This window comes from Aethalodelphis obliquidens, unplaced genomic scaffold (assembly GCF_003676395.1).
Source record: "Aethalodelphis obliquidens isolate GAN/ISIS:26980383/991018 unplaced genomic scaffold, ASM367639v1 scaffold13, whole genome shotgun sequence".
NCBI classification, from domain to species: domain Eukaryota; kingdom Metazoa; phylum Chordata; class Mammalia; order Artiodactyla; family Delphinidae; genus Aethalodelphis; species Aethalodelphis obliquidens.
Window position 1 is genome coordinate 7723618 of NW_020837957.1, and position 20921 is coordinate 7744538.

A 20921-nucleotide genomic window follows, 5' to 3' on the forward strand; every position below is an offset into this window, starting at 1 on the left:
TAATCCTTTATCAGTCATATCATTTGCATATATTTTCTCCCATTCAGTACGTTGTCTTTTCATTTTGTTGATGGTTTCCTTTGCTGTGCAAAAGTTTTTTTTAGTCAGGTCCCATTTGTTTATTTTTGCTTTTATTTGCTTTGCTTTAGGAGACAGAAACAAAAAAATATTGCTGTGATTTATGTCAAAAAGCGTTGTGCTTATGTTTTCCTCTAGGAGTTTTATGGCATCTGGTCTTACAGTATAATTGATCTTGATCTGTTATACTGCATGTGGCTGCTCATTTATTAATCTCTGGGTATTTTATGGAGTGAAAAAATTAGAAAATACTGTCCTTATTTTTTAACTTCTTTTTTTATACCATGAACTTTAACTCGTGGTACTTTGGGAGTTTTCAGAAAAATTCTTCACAACATATTCTCTGTATGTAAATAATAATATAGCCAGTAATAAACTGAAAGGTTACATACTTTATATATGAATTCATTCAACAAACAGTTAAGTATGCTGTATTCATTCAAGAAATAGTTATGGAGAATTTATTATGTGTTGGGCACAATTCTAAGTGCTCAAATTCAGCAGTGAACAAAACAAAGGTACTGTATTACATGCTTCATAATAAATTATTGTATTGATAGAATTTTGAAGTTTTATAGTTGTAAGGGGATGTAGAAGGTATAGCAAAATATAATAATTTTACAACCAAATAGACTTATGCCAGAGAGCTTAAGTAACTTCCCACAAGGCCACTCAATTAATGTCAGAACAGGAACTAAAAGTTGTTTGATGATTTCTACTACATCATCTGATCATCAGTTCTTGCCATGAACATAGGAGAAGAAACTAAACATCTTTGTATATGTATCTTGGGATCTCCTTCCTTTCCTAAGGCATAACAAAAAGGTTAAATATCAGATGTTTATGTTTCAGGTGACTTTGCCATTTGTGGTTATTTTTGTTAAGGTTTTTGTCCATCTGTTCTAAAATCGGTTCACCCAGCCCAGGCCAATTACCATGATAAAAACCACCTTTGTTGATGATATATGTGATGCAGAGAGTGAATTCTGAGTCATATTGGTTGTATCCTATCTGATTAACACTGAGCCTAAGTTTTTCCACGATGTAGTTGGCTGCCTCTTGTTAAAAGTTGGTTATTTCTTTAGAGTCAGTAATTTACATCACCATTAAAATGCCCAGATTGTGAGATAGGCCTTCTGTCTTCAGAATGAAGCAATTCAAGGTTAAGGCGGTGAAGGAGTAGCCTTTAATTCAGGTATTCTGGACAATTGTCCTGGAAAATGAATGTAAAAGAGAATGCTGGGGTACTTAATTTTTAATAATCTAACATATTGGTAATCACCTCAGGTACATTCTTTTAGTCCTGCCAGAAACTCAGAGATGGATTTGGCAGAAGGAAGGAGCACACTAAGTGATACAGTGCTTCCTCATTACATTATAGGAAGCAAGTGAAAGCTAAAAGAGCTACTATTTCACTGTTTAATGTAATTTCATTGGTAAATATGAGGTGCCAGAAAATTGATGTTTATGTCCCTTGAAGGCAGCAGATGATTTAACTTTACTGCTACTTAAGTTCACTTTTAGTCCTAAAAGTCAGAAAAAGTTGAGATATGCATTAACCTTTATTAAGATACAGTGAGAGCTTCCCTGGTGGCACAGTGGTTAAGAATCTGTCTGTCAATGCAAGGGACACGGGTTTGAGCCCTGGCCCGGGAAGATCCCACATGCCGCAGAGAACTAAGCCTGTGCGCCACAACTACTGAGCCTGCACTCTAGAGCCTGTAAGCCACAACTACTGAGCCCATGTGCCACAACTACTGAAGCCTGTGTGCCTAGAGCCCATGCTCTGCAGCAAGAGAAGCCACTGCAACGAAGAGTAGCACCCACTCACTGCAACTAGAGAAAGCCTGTGCACAGCAACGAAGACCCAACACAGCCAAAAATAAATAAATTTTTAAAAAAGATACAATGAAACAATAAGCATTTCCTTTCTAAAGCCCCATTACCACAACATTAGTAAATGTTGCACGAAAAGACCTGTGCGTGCAAATATATTGTCACTGGAAATGAATTGAAGGCATCAAAAAGGTCTTTTGCAAAAGATTAATTGGTGTTACAGACTAAATCAAATTACAGAAAACTTGTCAAGCACCAACCCCTAGATTCTCATTTTTCTGTTTTCCTTGTCTCTCTTCCACATACTTGAAGACAGTACACAAGTGAAATTACAACTTAGCAGAAGAATGGATCTAACCATTGGAAGTTGTCTTTCAGTGAGACCTGAGAGCATATCTTTTTGACCATGGTCCTCCCTGGACTTTATTAGCATTCTCTCCAGGAAATGACATAGAAATCTCTTTCTGTGACTTTCTTCTTTAAAGAAGTAAAATAAATTTACAAGCCAGAGGTAGCCATTTAGCCCTTGACCTTCAATGATGCAAAATGGAATATTAGAGTTACTTAATAATAATTTTTTTAAGTCTATCTTTGTTTTACTTACATAACCTCATTTAGGACATGATAGCAACCATAAAGTAAGAAGTGACTAGTAAGCATATAAGCCTTTGGAAGACAATTTTCCCTTGCCAACCTCTTCCTCTATGGCACAATTTCAGAGAATGATATTCATGCTAGTGCTGTAGAGACATCATGTTTATTTTCTTGCTGTAGGAATTAAAGAGCAAAAGTTAATCATTAATGCAATGGTGCCAGAGAATTAACAGAGGCATTCTTAGGATGGGAAAGTCAGCATTTCTAAATGGGCTGATATATATTCAAAATAGTTCTTTTATATGAATTTGCTTACCTAGTAGTTTTTGTTTGTCACCTTACCTGTTCTCTTTAATGTATGTACTTGGAGTGGGGAAGGCTAGCTGTGAGATTATAGATAGCAATTAGTCCTGTACAGACCTGAGTTGAGAGGCAGCCTAGGGGTTTGAGCAGGAATTCAAATTTTGTCTCTTTCATTGTATATGTTTGGGCAAGTTACTCAACCTCTTTAAGCCTCATTTTTTTTTTTTTTTTTAGTTGTCTAATTGAAATAATAGTAACTACCTTTCAGTGTTGTTTTGAGAATAATATGTGAATAATAAATATAAAGTGCTTAGCATAACTTCTGGTAATAGCAAATCATGGATTTACTGGACTTGCCCTTGAGGAAACTAAGTTTTATCAATATATTCCAACTAGTTTCAATGGACAAATATTTGTTTTTTTGCCTATTAAGTGCCAGCACTGTATTCAGCCTCAAGATACAACAGGGACAATATAGAGAAGAGAGCTCTTGGACCATAAGGCAACAATGGTAAAGACTTAAGGAAGGCTGCTATGAGAGGTGTCCTAATTCTGACAATTCCTGAAGGGCTCACTCTCTTCCTCATTTCAAGAAGAGCTTCATAGAAATGGCTTTATTGACCTCATGGCTGAAGTAATTGTATATGCCCAGACTAAGGTTGGGTTTGATATCCTTGTAACAAAGTTATTATTGAAATTCCATCATGCTTTGATATCTAACTCAATGTTATGAAATTTATTTCCCAGCTTGTATAGTTAATATATCAGGGCTTACTTAGAATTTCTAGGTAATCATTTGTAGCAAGTTGACACTACGGTGATAGTCTCCTTTGGATCACTATGGAAATTTGAAATACAGACTGAACCTTAGTACAGAATGATATTAATAAATTTAATTAATATTTAATAAGACTATGCCATTCATATAGAAAACTAGGGAACTCCAAGGCACGAAATTCTTGATCTTATGAGTTTGACTCCAAAGCTGAATTTGTGGTGACACATTTTCTGTTTAGATTTTTTTGATCTCACAGGCTGCCTTCCTGAGGCTCATATAGCAGTCTTCCCCGGGGCATTCTACTTATACCTACTGTCAGTAGGTTGCCAGTAATTGGGGTTATCGCAAAGCTCAGGTCCTGACTTGGGCCAAACAAGAAGCAGTAGTGTCAAACATGAAACAAATATGAGGGAAATACTGCTTTCATTTTTTTTTTTTTTTTTTTTTTTTTTTTTTTTTACGCGGGCGTCTCACTGCTGTGGCCTCTCCTGTTGCGGAGCACAGGCTCTGGACGCGCAGGCTCAGCGGCCATGGCTCACGGGCCCAGCTGCTCCGCGGCATGTGGGATCTTCCCGGACCGGGGCACAAACCCGTGTCCCTTGCATTGGCAGGCGGACTCAACCACTGCGCCACCAGGGAAGCCCCTGCTTTCATTTTTATTAAATTAAGAAAAAAGCATGGCGTGTATTTTGTTATAAGCATGAATATTTTGAAGTGATGGTACGAACTTCCTTTGACTTCACCCTAATAATATGCATACAACTTTTTGCTCTGTGCGTTAGAACTTACATTCATCCTTCAAAAAACCAAATAATTATTTTCCCATTAAAAAAACAACAGAGCTTCTAATCTTGAAAAAATATTTTTTTTACCATTGTATCCTGAAAAAATTCTAGCAGAACATAAAGAAATTTGAAGTTTCAGTTAATTTATCAAGTGTATCATAAATAGATGTAAAATTTTACTTAGGCTAATTTTTTTTTTGATATATTAACTAGTTAAAAAAATAAAAGTTAATATGTAAACATGGTGAGTCTCCTTCATACTTTGGACTCTCCCTTTCTTCATTTCCTCCCTTTTCTCCTACTGTTCCCACCTCTGCCAACTAACTTGCTCCTCTCACAGGCAAATCATCAAACCAGTGTTTTAGGTGGCTTTTTCTAGGAATGTTCTGGCCTGGCTTCATGAAGAGAACATGTGTAGGTGCTCTAGCCGAGCTGTATCTACAAGTTATCTTAGCCCAGGCAGCAGACATGTGAGTAAAGCTGTTATGATTCCAACCCCCAAATGCTGAGTCACTCCCAGTTATTCTAATGTTTCTAGAAGCAACACACCATCATTGTGCCCTGCATTCCTGACCCACGGATTTCAGGAATATCATGAAATGGTTGTCTTACACTGCTAAGTATTGGAGTTGTTATGATGCAGTAGGAATTGGATAGTATGTTTCAATATCTGATACAGCTATAATTTACTTGTTATTCTTTTTCAGTATCTTGGGTTAGTCTTGTTACCTTTTCAATGCATGTTAGAAACACTGTAGTCTCCCACAAAGCCCCTTTTCTACCACCATTGCCACTAAGTATTGATATATATAAGTATATAAATATAGTATATATATATATAATTTTTTAGGTGGCTTAAAAATGATAGAATATTATTGAAGGCTTTTCTATTGAAAAACAGGATATATATTTCTATTTGTAAACATTTTAAAATGTCCTTTAGTAAAATTAAAAATTTTCAATTTTATAAATCTTTCACATTATCTGTTAAGGGTATTCTTAACTATCGTATCTTTTTATTACTATTATAAATTGGATATTCTCTTCTATTATATTTTCAAGTAGTTATTATTTGTATATTTAAAAACCATTGATTTATACAGTAATGTGGCAGGACCACCTTGATGAATTTTGTTATTGCTACTTACGAATTTTTAGTTGCTTCTCAATCTGTCTCTCTAAAACAATATTAAGGCAGGATCTCAATCTTATTTTATCGATATTTTTTTAATCAGGAATATATGCTGAATTTTATTAGTGCCTCTTTGGCATCTCTAGAGATGATCACATAATTTTTCTCCTTGAATCTATTAATATGATGAATTATATTAAAAGATTTTCACTATTCATACATTTATTCATCAACTTAGTACATATTTACTCAAAGTGCAAAGCTCTGTTCTAGGTATTGGGGAGACTGAGGTATTTAGAAAATCTAGATATTGGATTTATTGTGGCATGAATCCCACTAGGTTATGAAATATTATACTTTAATATATTTCTGTATTTTATTTGCCAGTGTTTCATTTAGGACTTTAGGGGTAATTTCCCAAATGAGAGTGGTCCATAGTTTTCTATTTTTGTGTTTTCTTGGCTCTTCGTTTCAATGTTAATCTGGCTTTGGAAACATAATTTGAAAGCATCATTTAATTTTCCAAAGGCTCCTTCCTGCCTTCCTCTCTGAATGTCTGCCCGTCCATCTGTATTTTTTTCTTTTCCTCCCCTTATTTCATCCTTCCCTTCCTTTCTTTTTCACTTTTTAAACTGATTTTTTTCCCTTCTCTATCATTCTCTTTTTCCTTACAGCTTTTGTTTTTATTTCTACTTCTAAACCTGACAATTGCTATGAGCTGCTAAGCTACATAATAGGTTCTTATTATAATAATAAAACACATATACAAAAAGATGATTAAAGTTAAACAATTAGGACAGAACAAAACCAGTTAGAAAATATATACCAGTCATCTTGGCTGAGTTAATGGTCACAACTATGTACTAACATTAATTTTTGGCTTGTGAACCCAACAGTTCTCTTTGCCTCTAGGAATCTGAATTATCTATACATAATTGCATATATATTCAAAGATGTATTAAGTGTGTTCTCTGGAAACAACCTGTCTTTTAATAGGGAAGTATAGTGAATAGCTATAACTATTAAAATGATTGAGATAGTTCTGTACTATGTATGTATCTATCTATATAAATATAGATATGGAACAATCTTTAAGATGCACTATTACATGGAAAAAATCAGATATGTTTTTTGCTTGAATAAAAGAAATATTGTTGAATGAATATATGGGTGGATGAATAAGGGTAGGTAGGTATATATGTATGAATCAATACATTGCTTTTCCTATCTTGCTAGGCTACAGGAAAATCATTGGGAAATCAATTTCCAAACCTTTTCAGAGTTAGAAAAAATTCAATTATATGTCTCATAGAGTTTGTGGTTATGAAATTCCATGTTTGCTTCTTGGGACTAAGGATTATAGTGTGTAGCAGTGACAATACCACATAATTTTCTCTTTCTGGACTTACTTGAGAGCTATATTTTTTAGTCTCCCCTGCAGTTAAGCTGCGGCTATGGAATATAGGCAGAAATGATTTATATCACTTGTAGATCTGACCTTTTATTCAATTAATTCTAACTCTCTCCTCATGGCAACTACAGGGTTCATATCTTCCTAATGGAGTACCTAATGAGAGTCCCTGAACTACCTTTTAGAAGAGAGTTGACCAACCCACACTGATGTAAGCTATAAACAAACTTTCAGTGTGTTATAAAATGAGATTGAGGGGTAATTTGTTGCTGTAGCATAGACTAGCTCATCCTGACCAATATATACTGAAAAGGTTTCCTTTAGAACTGAGCACTTCCTAGGCAAATTTGTATGACAGGAGAAAGGCTTTGATTAAGAAGTCAGTATGGTGAAGAAACCAAAAATAGAGATTCTGCAGAAAGGAGATTTGTATAAAATTATTCTGCTTTAGAAATTCTGAGAATTTAAGATTGGAATTATGACTTCTTAGGAGTGAAATTTTGCCTGGAACATATCTGAGTTTCCAACGTTGCCAGGAGAATAGATTTTAAGTATGAAGTCATCAGCCTCCCCCAGAGGGCTCTTCTTTATGCCATCTAAGTCCAGACTTAGAGATGATTTGAGATGCTAGATATGTCTCTGAAGAGTTACCTTGGAGGAAATAAAACATTTAAGATTTATTACATATTTGAAACATGAGCAAGTTTAAACAATTTTCCCTTTATTATAGCAATTCCTGATTACAACTTTAAACAAACTACTTGAAATAAAAATAAGTTAAAATATTTAAAAATTTTCTACAATTATAAAAACAATTACATACAAGAAAGTAAGACAGAACACACTGAACAAGGCTGTTAATCTGAATACTAAATGTCCAAAAGTCATAAATGAATCAATAGACTGAGCTTCATAAATCTGACGGTACCAGGGAGGCAAAGAAAAAAAAAACATGATGATACAGAGGAGGTAAAGGAGGAGAGAAAAGGAAGAAGGCAGAGATATCTTGTTGGATAATCAGACTATATATATTTTAGTCATAAAATATATATAGCCTCATAAAATATATATAGCCTCAAGCCATTGAACCAGAAGCACATAATTGTAGTAATACAATGATAACAATAAAAATGTGCAATTATGTAGTTTGTTAGATCACCCTCTTTTCCCCTTTCAGAGGGCGATGTCCTCTAACCTATGTTAGGCACAATGTCTAGTCTTCCTTTCCTCCCTGTGCCCTCTCCAGAACATTCCTATAGCACATAAGCTTGTGCCATCACTTCTGACTTTGCTGTGGGCTTCCTTCTTGCACCACTGATCACTGACTTGCACTCCAAGTGATATATTTGTGCTTTATCTTTATGAGAAATCAGGGGCAGATGGAGGAATACAGTTATTCCTTTACCACTCCCAAAACTAGCATATTCAATGGTGTGAATATATGATTATCGGTCTACTGAGGGACTAGTGCCATTTCAAATGGGAACTAAAATGTAGGAACAAAACTATTAGATTCCTAGATAATTTGGTTTACTCCTGGAGTCTTAAAAGGTATTTAGACATAGGCCTTTCAAAAGGAGATGGGTATGGGGATTACCCTACTTTATTCTTTTGTTAAAGTTAGTTAACATACAATACTATGTGCCGTATCTCTGAAAAGGATACCAGAGTCTTGAAAGAGCTACACTGAGCTTTAGTATCAGTTATTATACAACCACAGTAACAACCTGCCCAACCGAACAAAGAAATATTCATGGCCCCAAATAACTCCTCTGATGACCATTAGAGGCATACAGATTTACTCTCTTACCAGTGGACAATCATCTAACTTTATCAGGCTTTCACAAGTACTTTATGTTTTTTCAAAGAAATTTTGTAATTAAGAAATTACAGTAAAACAAAACAAATTTAAAAACCAAAAACACAAGGTTACTGAGCTCTGTGTGTCACATTGTCTTATTATAACTCAATAAATTCCCTTCCAAAGTAAAGTTAAAATGAACTGGAAGAACACATACTGATGATCTGGTCTAACCACGTAATATTATACATGAAGAAACTGAAGCTAAGAAGCATAAAGGACTTACTTAAGGTCACACAGACAATGGTAGGTTCAGGTCTGAAATGTGAATGACACATCAAGTAAGCAAATATTTACTCTGACTGCTAGATCTCTTTGTAATCCCCAAATCCTAAAACAGTATACCTATCAGATTTGGTTTGTTCTGGAATGTCATGTCCTTTTTTTTAAGTAAATGAACTAGTTTATTGATGCATTCAAAACTTATTTTTTTGTATGTCTGTGTGCCATGAGGTATGCTAAGCATTGCTGTACTTGGTAGGACAAAATCAAAACAAACCCCCAAACTGTGAATTTTAAGGACATGGAAAAGGATATGTAGTCACTTCCTTAATAAAGATAATTAATTCAGCAAAAATTATAGCATCCTTGCTGTGTGCCAGACACTGTTCTAGGTTCTGGGGAATATATCTGTGAACAAGGTAAAGCCTCTGGTGGCAGGTACATAAAATCTGGGGATGAAGCAAAAATGAATGAGCAATTATGAAACAGTTAGTGCTGTAAAAGGTTAAAGCAAAGAGGCCCCTGAGGGCCCCCCAAAAGGAACATAACCCCAACTTTGGAGTGGTGGGGAGGTAAGGGAATTTCCCTGGAGCAAGGAATGCAAAACAAATGTCTAACAGGTTAATATCTATGACTTAAAAGGCAGAGGTTTTTCTGTGAAATTAAATTTGAGCAGATGACATAGGATAGTATTTGCTTTCCAGTTTGAAGTGGTTCTCACTGTCTACTGAAATGATTTGCTAAAAGTCTTTTAAGAAATAGAAAATAGTAGTTTTAATCTAATACTCCACTACTTTGAGTCTGTCATAAGAAAATAATCTAAAGGGCTTCCCTGGTCGGTGCAGCGGTTAAGAATCCACCTGCCGGGCTTCCCTGGTGGCGCAGTGGTTGAGAGTCCGCCTGCTGATGCAGGGGACACAGGTTCGTGCCCCGGTCCGGGAGGATCCCACATTGCCGTGGAGCGGCTGGGCCCGTGAGCCGTGGCCGCTGAGCCTGCACGTCCGGAGCCTGTGCTCCGCAAGGGGAGAGGCCACAACAGTGAGAGGCCTGCGTACTGGAAAAAAAAAAAAAAAAAAGAATCCGCCTGCCAATGCCGGGGACACGGGTTCGAGCCCTGGTCCGGGAAGATCCCACACGCCGCGGAGCAGCTAAGGCTGTGCACCACAACTACTGAGCCTGCGCTCTAGAGCCCGCGAGTCACAACTACTGAGCCTGAGTGCCACAACTACTGAAGCCCGTGTGCCCATGCTTCCACAACCATAGAAGCCACCGCAATGAGAAGCCCATACACTGCAACGAAGAGTAGCCCCTGCTCACCACAACTAAAGAAAGCCCACGTGCAGCAACAAAGACCCAATGCAGCCAAAAATAAATTAATTAATTAAAAAAATAAGTCTAAAAAAAGAAAAATAATTTATAGTCTTGAATATCTTTAGGATAGTGTTCACTGTAATGAAATATTGAAGACAAAGTAAATATTTACTAATAGAGGAAATGTTAGTTAGATTTGGTTATACTTATGCTATTATTTGAAATAATGGTTATGAAAATGGCATGAAGAGTAGCCTTTCTGCCTGTCACAGGAGGTAGAAATGGGGGGAGGAGACTACAGAGGGGCAAGAAAAAGACAAGAAGACCCAGGAAAAAGCAAAGTATTTAAGCCAGAATCAGTCTAAGGTTTTCCTGAACATTGAAGCTTTTTGCTCATCTTAAATAGTGGTTTTCAAAAATAATTTTTGGAAGGGAAATATCTTTAATAAAAATGGTATTGTCTGTGGACATACAATATATAAAACTTATAAATATATGAGAGCAATATTTTATTAATAATGATTGATTTGAAAAATTCAAATTTTTAGCACTTATTGTACTTAAAGTAAGTCAGTTAATGAGATCATTGAGACAGTTTTGATGGATTCAACAACCTGACATTGGGTTTTATGGATGACAGTTGCCATCTTCTGTTAGTCTCAGCTTCCATTTTATTTCTTTAGCTTTATTTTGGCTGTAGTATATGAAGAAACTTCTGATTGATCCCAGTGAAAAAGTGACATGCTTGTAAAGCTTTATAGAAGCAAACATATGCAATTCGTAAAAAGAACAGGACAAAGACTAATCAATTGCACATTTAAAAGAAGGTTAAGTATGTGCTTAGAATTGGCAAGAAGATCTGTATTCTGACACTAAACAAAGGCACGTTAGTTTGGCAGCCCTTATTAAGTGGTATCCTCCAATATGTTGGAAATTTGTTGCAAAACATGTTTGAGTAAGTATGTTGGAGTTTATTTTAGTGCGTAATATAGCTTAAAAATACATGCATATACTGTATATAAAAAATGAAATCTAATCAAACATTTATATACTCTCTGAAGATGGAAATTATTATATACATTGCATCTTATTTGAATGACAATTTTCATAAGTATTATAGCATGTGTTTTCTTTGCCAGGAAATGATATTTATTATAAATAAGATGCAGATAATTTGAGGACAAGTTTTGGAGAAAGCTATTCTAAAAAACTGTAGTACTATAAACCATTGTACCTTCTCCTAGATTCCTGTCTCCAGCACATATAATAAATGTCAGTGGGATAATAAATCTGCAGGTGTTCATGGAGAGAGCAAAATGAGCTGGGGAGCAAGGACACATTTATGTCAAGGAACAGAAAGGAGTAGAGTTGGGCTATGCAGTTGAAGAGGAAAGGACTGGGAAGGTGATCTCAGGCTGGAGGACGGCACATAAAAGATGGAATAGTCTGACTTAGGGGGAGTAATGGGAGGGGATTTACTGTCCTATAACAAATAACTATAAAATTGACAAAACATACAAAGTGATTGTTTTCAGATGTTGAGCAACCTGCAGAGCAGAGTAGCCGTCCTTGAGAGAAGGGAAACACTGGAGGTGAACTTGGCATTCATCCAGGTTTTCTGCCTTTTTGCCTTTCCAAGGCATGGAACAAAGGAGTGGAGCCTAAAAAGCAAAGATCTTGTTGGGCACAGGAAACAGAGATCCCAGTATGGGAAGGCTGATGTGTTTAGAATTTGTAGAGAAGTGTCCCAGGGAAGGGTGTTTCTCTGTACAGAGAAGGAGCTCTGAGAATCTTCATAGGGTTTCCTTGAGTTTTGGCTGAATGCTAAGCTATACATGTGCAGGATGACTATGAGGTCTTACAAAGAACATATGCAAGGCTTTCTGAGATGAACAGAGATTCTGGAGCTTGCACAGTGTTGAGAGATATTGTTTTTCTGACCAGCTAGAATACCGTAAACATTTAGTTGAAACTTCAGAATGGCCATACTTTAGGAGTAGGTTTACTGTAACCTAGAATGAGGGTTAATCTAGATCTGCTCTAACAAAGCCCAACAGGGTCAAGTGAACTTGGCAGTAAATTGACTGGTTTCCAAAGCAAAACTCAACATCCTTTATAGGAAGACAATATAATCCAGTCACTGAACAACATAACATTCACAGTGTCCAGCATCCACTAAAATAATCATTAACATGTAAAGAAGCAGGGAAATGTGACCTGTGACAAATAGAAAAATTGCTTAATAAAAACAGGGCAAGAAATGATAGAGATAATAAAATTATTAGACAAGGATTTAAAAACAGTATATATGTATACACACACATATATATATATATATATATATATTTCCTTATTATGTTCATGTATTCTTATAAATCCCTGACTAAGGACTACATGAACATAATGGGAAATGCTAGAAATACCAAAGAACTGAATGGTACTCACAGAGCTAAGAATACAATACCCCAAATGAAAAATTCATTGGATGGGATTAAGAGCAGATTAGACATTGCAGAAGAAAAGATATATGAGTTTTAAAAAACATAGCAACAGAAATTATCAAAGATGAAGGATGACAAAAAAGACTGAAATAACATGAAAAACATCTCAATTACCAATGAGCGGGGCAGGCTTCACAGGTGTGCAACCTTTCCTGACACATAGATTCTACATTAAGAAGGGGTTATCACTTGGTTTAATGTTCTGCTGTTGCCTCTTGAAATTTTTAAACAATTTTTGAATGAGGGATCCTTCATTTTAATTTTGCACTGGGCCCTGCAAATTATTTAGCTTTTGCTGCCTAGAGGATAATACTAAACCATCTGACATGCATGTAATATTTGGAATCTTAGAACTGATAGGCAGTGGGGGGTGTAGCACAAAAAGTATTTTAAAAAATAATGGTTGTAATTATTTCCAAATTCCTACTGGTCCAAGAAGCTCAACGAAACTAAATCACAAAGAACATGAAGAAAAGTACTCCACGGATAATCATAATCAAGTTGCTTAAAACCAGTCAGAAAGAGAAAAATTAGACGTTAAAATGGTGGGATGGTTAATTTTGTCTGCCAACTTGACTGGGCCATAGGCTTCCCAGATATTTGGTTAAACAATTTTTTGGGTGTTTCTGCAAGGGTGTTTTTGGGTGAGATGAACGTTTAATATAGTAGACTTTAACATTCTATTACATTAACATTTTAATCAGTAGAGTAAGGCAGATTACCCCTCATAATGTGGGTGGCCTCATCCAATCAGTTGAAAGGCTGACTAGAACAAAAAGGCTGATCTTTCTCTAGGTAAGAGAGAATTCTACAGCCAACTGCCCTGACTTCATCTGCGACATCGCCTCTTCCTGCCTGATGGCCTTGCAACTGGATCATCTGCTCTCACTAGGTCTCCCATACCATAGACCTGCCCTGAAGATTTTGGATTTATCAGCCTTCATAATCATATGAGCCAATTCCTTATAATAAATCTCTATCTGTCTGTCTGTCTGTCTATCTAGTTATCATCTATTTATCAATCTCCTGTTGGTTCTCTGGAGAACTTTAATACAAATGCTATTCTTGGAAAAATGTTATCTGTCTCAGAAAAGTGGTTCCAGTGGTCAATAAGAATTTGATGTTAAGAGGCATGTGAAGAGGTTAAATAAACTTATTTCATGAAATCTGAAGGTGGAAAAAAGTAATATTTTAAATATAATGTGTTAATTTACAGGGCATGTGATTTAAAATAAATATGTAACCAAATAAATCAAATATGCACATATTTACTTTTAAAGTTTATATTCTTATTAGTATACATATATTCAATCAGGCTTTTATTCTCCTTTTTATTGTGTTTGTATTCTAATTTGGATAATGAAAGATTATCTTATCTTCTGATATTCTGGGTTGAATTATATTCAGGCAGGCATATGTGGTAATTTCATTGAGCTATAGTTGTCTTACATGTAATAGGGAAATAAAATAGTACCTACTCCTTATGGGTATTTTGGGAATGAAATGAGATAATGAACATAAAATGTTTAGTGTAGTACCTGGTACATAGTTATTATTCAGTAATTATACATATATATATATATTTTTTTCTTTAAAAGCCTGTATAAGGATGGAGTTAAAGAATCAGCAGAGTTAAGTTAATTTTTTTTTGCAACGGTTGGAAAATTGTTAGCATTCAGATAATTGAAGCTAGGTTCTGTTACTTCTGCATGTGAACCCAAGGACATATTTTTCACTGTGTATTATTTGTTGGGAAAATGTGATTTTTCTATTATTCTTCCCTTTGGCTAGAAAAAGCAGCTGGAGTAATGAGCTTATTGCTCTGTGAAGAAGAGATTATTAATTCTTACTGTAAGCCTGAGAGAAAGGATATAAGTTGCATCAATTTGGGGGGAATATATTAAGTATTGTATAATTATAATTGATTTTAGGAACAATTTATCTTGCTTCTCTATCAGCAGGATAAGCCTCCTCTAAAAGGCCCTAACAATGACATTTCAGACACAAAACATCACTCTTGCATCTAAATTTTGACTAAAAAGTTATAACTGTGTATTTTTATTAACAATTGTATTCAATTATATAATATATAATTATACTAACTATATTAATTACATAATTATATTAACAATTATATTTATAATTTAACAATTTATTCTGATTCTAACTTACCCTTGTAAAATTTCTACCAAGATGACTTTTAAAAGTCATGTAAAAGCTTTTGTATAAAAACCACTCAAGGTACATTCTCTACAGTAACAATATGAGTATCTTATTTGTTCATTTATTCACTCACTGGTTTTTGGTGTCAACAATGTGGAAGAATGTTGCAAGTGTCACAGAAAAGTGCATAATTATGGTTTCTTTTCTCAAGGAACATGGAGATCTTTTTAAATCTCCACACTGGAGTAGACTGCCTCCTCAACACATTTGCCCTCTATCACATTACTCAGTATTTCTCTTCATAACATATCTGAAAATATATAAGTTCCTTGAATGTGGGCAGTCTTTTCCCCTAGAACAGTGCCTGGCACTAGATGGTACTCAATAGATACCTGTTTGTTGATAGATGATTTTACCGGTATCTATCTATGAGGTAGTTATTTTTACTTTTGCCTTTTTACAATTGAAAAATAGGCACAAAGTATTTAAATTATTAGTTCAAAGTCACATGGCTGGTAAAATGTTAGAGTGGAGATTTGATCCCTGTTATGTGAAGATGCATAAATAGTGCTGCAAAGGTGCAAAAGGTTAGAAATGGTGACTAATTCTTTTTGGTTGTGTTATAAGTGACAAATAGGAAATAAATGCTTAAAATGTAAGTTGTTTCATATACTAGAAGGTCTTAAACACCAAATTGAAGAGTTTGGACTTGATTCAGAAAGCAAAAGAGATTTTTAGAGCATGCTCTGCTTTTATTGCTTTGATTTGCACATACTGACTCATTGCCCAGTTCCCTTCTGCCTACTTCTTCATCTCCTTTATTGAGTACTGAAACCAACATTTCATATTCCTGTGGTAAACATTTCTGGGACTGGACATATTTTCTTGTCTCTATATTAAATAATACTGAGGACAAGCAAAAATAACTTGGCTACTTGTTCCATGAAATACATGCTCCTGGAAGGTAAGATGATGAACTAGCTAATTAATTTATTTACCAAGACAAACAGCTTCAACATCTAGACTGGCTTCAAAGCCAATCCACAATTATGTCATAAACTCTGCCTATTCCCATCTAGTTCCCTGCCTTCCTAGACCCACCTTAAAGGCACTGAGCCCAGGTCTCAAAATCCTTTATCTTTCCCTGCCTTCACTCTTCTAAGATACTAGTAAACTTTTGTCAAGGTGGTGTTATCCCTTACTGAACTGTCTAATAAGTGTAGCTTTGTTTGATCTTCAGGTTTTTCTGATGGACTTTCAGGGACCTGACAATTGACATTTCATGCCTACTTTTTATAATAATCCGCTGAAGCATCATTTGCCTTGGTGAGTTTGAGATGTCCTCTTTAGTTCCTTGCCCAGGAACAGTTAGTGCTCCCCTCTTGTGCCCCTTACCTCCTTATACATACTTCCATACTCTGTCAGAGTGCAATCCTGCTGTTAGACTGGGAGTCCCTAAGGGCAGTCACCATGACTTTATCATTGTATGCTCTTAGCGCTGCCTTAAACATAGAGTGGGTGCTCAGTGATGTTGACTTACTGACTGCTGTACTGAATGAATGAATAAATGAGGAGCTGCACTCTACCAAGTGCAGGTAGAGAGACTTACCATAAGGAGATCAGCAAAAAGGTAACTGCAAGTTTATTAATGAGGTAATGAGTACTGGTGAATAGAAGTGAGTAGCCCCTCCCAAGATGAATCAAATTAGGAAAGTCCAAGTACCATTGGGAAAATTCCAAGGACCAATTGAAGAGAAAAAGCAGTCATATTTCTTTAAGTGGTTTTCAAGTATTTTAAAAAAAATCCAGTGCCTTCTTCCTGAGTGCTACTCTCACCCCACCACTCTGATTTAATTTGGTCTGTCATGAGGCAGGACATTAGAATATTTTAAATATGATACTGAAGCCTCTAAGAAGCAGTTAAAGTTGGGAAGCATTGGTCTAAATGCTCAATATTGCTATTTATTTTTATTTCTTTGACATACTCTAAGCCCAGTGATTCTCCAGGAGGTGTAGTTAGTAAGAGGACAGGTGAGATCCTTCTGCCAGAGAAGCTTAGCAGAATTTTGTGAGGAAGACATGGAGTGATGGTTTGGTAGTTTAAAAAATATGTTCATAGGTTTGTGGGTTTATTTCTGGGCTTTCTATCCTGTTCCATTGATATATATTTGTTTCTGTGCCAGTACCATACTGTTTTGATTATTGTAGCTTTGTAGTATAGCATGAAGTCAGGGAGCCTGATTCCTCTCGCTTAATCTATGACAGAGGAGGCAAGAATATACAATGGAGAAAAGACAGTCTCTTCAATAAGTGGTGCTGGGAAAACTGGACAGCTACATGTAAAAGAATCAAATTAGAACATTCTCTAACACCACTCACAAAAATAAACCCAAAATGGATTAAAGACCTAAACGTAAGCCTGGATACCTTAAAACTTTTAGAGGAAAACATAGGCAGAACACTGTTTGACATAAATGGCAGCAATATGTTTTGGGATCTGTCTCCTAGAGTAATGAAATAAAAACAAAAATAAACAACTGGAGCCTAATTAAACTTAAAAGCTTTGGCACAGTAAAGGAAACCATAAACAAAATGAAAAGACAGCCTACAGAATGGGAAAAAATATTTGCAAATGATGTGACCAGCAAGGGATTAATCTCCAAAATATACAAACAGCTTATATAGTTCAACATCAAAAAAACAAACAACCCAATCAAAAAATGGGCAGAAGATCTAAATAGACATTTCTCCAAAGAAGACATACAGATGGCGAAAAGGCACATGAAAAGATATTCAACATTGCTAATTACTAGAGAAATGCAAATCAGAACTACGGTGGGTTATCACCTCACACTGGTCAGAATGGCCATCATCAAAAAGTCTACAGATAATAAATGCTGGAGAAGGTGTGGAGAAAAAGGAATCCTCCTACTCTGTTGGTAGGAATGTAAATTGGTACAGCTACTATGATGAACAGTATGGAGTTTCCTTAAAAAACTAAAAATAGAGCTACCATATGATCCTGCAATCCCACTCCTGGGCATATATCCAGAGAAAACCATAATTTGAAAAGATACATGCACTCCAGTGTTCACTGCAGCACTATTTACAATAGTCAAGACATGGAAGTAACCTAAATGTCCGTCAGCAGATGAATAGATAAAGAATATTACTCAGCCATAAAAAGGAATGAATGCCATTTGCAGCAACACAGATGGACCTAGAGATTATCATAGCAAATGAAGTAAGCCACAGAGAGAAAGACAAATATCATATGATGTCACTTATATATGGAATTTAAAAAATGATACAAATGAACTTATATACAAAACAGAAATATACTCACGGACATAGAAAACAAACTTATGGTTACCAAAGGGGGAAGGTGGGGAGGGATAAATGAGGAGTTTGGGGTTAACATATACCCACTACTATATATAAAATAGGTGACCAACAAGGACCTACTGTGTAGCACCAGGAACTATACTCAATATTTTGTAATAACCTATAAGGGAAAAGAATCTGAAAAAATATCAGTGAATCACTTTGCTGTACACCTGACACTAACAGAACATTGTAAATCAACCATACTTCAATTAAAAAAATATTCAATATGCTCAACTTTTTTAATTTTGAAAAAGAAAAAAAATTATTGTTTGTGTAATTTAACTTATGAAAATTAAATGCTGGTAAAAAAACAAAATACTGCAGTTCTCAGTAGAGGCATGCTCCTTTGGGGTTTCTTAGAACTGTTTTTTGTGTGTGTGTGGAAGAGACTTGAAATGTGAATGTTTATCAAAAGACAACAATGTTTAAAAGATTGTAAAACTTTGTCTTTGCCCCTAGAGTTAGAGTAAATATGTATGTGCTCCTTTGTGCTCCTGTCGCAGTTTCTACTTATCTTTTATCTGCACTTCTCAGTATGCTTGGTTTGGAAACTTCTGCTTAGTATTCTATTCCCCCCATTAATTTGTAAGTGTTTGAAGGGAAGCAGGATTATAAATCTATCTCTTTATTCCCAGATTTCCCAGATTTAGTGCCTATTTACAGTCTATAGGTGTTGGTTGATTGATTAGAAAGAGTGAGAGCCAATAAGGAATGATTTAGCTCTTGCTAAATCGTTTGTTTAGATTTAGCAAGAGCATGTTGCAAATGAGGTCACAGATGTGGGTTTAATGCTGGATCAGGGCCAGATGGTTACTCAAAGAAATTGTCCCATGACCTTGTAACTGTCCCTTAAATCTAGGCAGCTGCTTTGCATATATTGGTGCATTAGAGAAAAATCTTGCCACTATTAACAGAGAATGAGTCCTAGAAATGGTGGTTACTATCACCATTGTATCAAGGTCAACTCCATCTGTTTTCTCCTCTGTAAATTAGAGAACATTACTTCTTATAGGGTAGTTGTGAGGATTGAATGCATTAATGTGTGAGAAAGTATCTAAAATAATAATTAGAAAGTTTTCACTAATTGCCCTTGAAAGAGAGCAAGTTTGCCACGATATTGACATTTGGGCAGAGACATTTTAGAAAGGATCAAAGACTCAGAAGAGTTGTTGAACTATACGGATTTTAAGTCTCTGTCCTTAAAATGAGATTGTATTATTTTATCTCTTTTATTTCAAAGATAATGAAGGTAAAGTACAGAAGGATAAAAAATTTACCATATGGCCATCTCTTACTCATCTTTTGGGATTCAGCTAAGACATCATTACTTCAAAGAGGACTCCTCAGATAGCACTTCTTCTAATCCACGTTCTCCCCCCAGCACTCTATTGTTCTTATCACAAGTTGTAACTCTATTTAATTATTTACGTGATTATTTATTCAATGTCTTTGTTCCACACTAGATTACAAACTACCTGAGGGTAGAATCCAGGTATTTTCCTCCCCATAATATATAACCGCCCAGAGACTAGCGCAGTCCTTGGCTCACAGAAGGCTCTCAAATATTTGTTAGATGAATACACGTCTAATTAATTAGTGAATTAATTATAATCTATTTACTCATGTCAACTTACAAAAGGGATTTGAAATGTGTAAAGGGTAATGTATTATCCATTCATTTACTCATTTATTATGGTTTTATTTTTACTGGAAATGTTAATTAATATAAAGTTTTTACATCTGGCTAATTGTTTTCTCTTTTACTACTACTTCTGTCATTATTCTTGGCGACTACAACAGCAATGAAAATGCTTAGTTCAACACTCTGGCCCCTGAGGTCCATGATTTCCTTAATTCTATTGTCCTATTCTATCCCACCTTAGTTACCCCTGTGGAACTTACCCTAGACCACTTCTTTTCACACTATAGATTCTGATGCCTCAGTAGGGCTGGAAAATAATTTACTAAGTAGAATTTTTAAAAGGAATGGAATAGAATTGAAAACTGAGTATGTTTAAGGATTGGCATTGTTTTGTAAAAATTTGTATATGTATACTATCATGTAAAATTCCTTTCTTTCTAAGGATTGTGCTCAAAAAAATTTGTAAAATACTGCCCTAGGCATCATCATCATCAGTAATTGCAGTGCCTCTGAAACCTCAGTTTTAAGCAGCCTACTTTTTGTTCACTACTGCTTTCCTTCCTAGCTCCTTTACTCCAGTAGGTCCACCTGAACATTTTATTATCCCAGCCAGGCTCCCAATTCATTGACTCCAACACTTTTTTACTCTGCAGTGTTTCCTCCTTCTCACTTTTCTCCTTGCTCAGGTTAGACTCCATGGTCCATCACATTCATTATAATCAGTCTCAGTTCCCTTGTTACGCTTTCCTTCCATCTCACTCAACTGGCAAAACTATTTATCTGCTGACTCCATACTGTATGTGATAAGCCTGGAATGTGGCTGCAGTTTTGGAGACAAACTTCTGTGAACTGGTCTCACTTTGCATTTATGATCACAAATCTCAAGTGAGGCTTTAGAATTATCCAGCCATCTTTCT

The 20921-nt window shown here is 35.5% G+C and overlaps 1 long non-coding RNA gene across 2 annotated transcripts in view; it reads right to left on the minus strand.

The window, feature by feature from the left end:
- Positions 1–4178: 4178 nt before the first annotated feature.
- Positions 4179–20921, minus strand: part of LOC113624361 (uncharacterized) — a 36082-nt gene continuing 19339 nt past the window's right edge. For both annotated transcript variants that reach the window (XR_003434313.1, XR_003434314.1), the window contains exon 3: positions 4179–7568. This is a non-coding gene — a long non-coding RNA (uncharacterized LOC113624361). The remainder of the gene's footprint in view (positions 7569–20921) is intronic.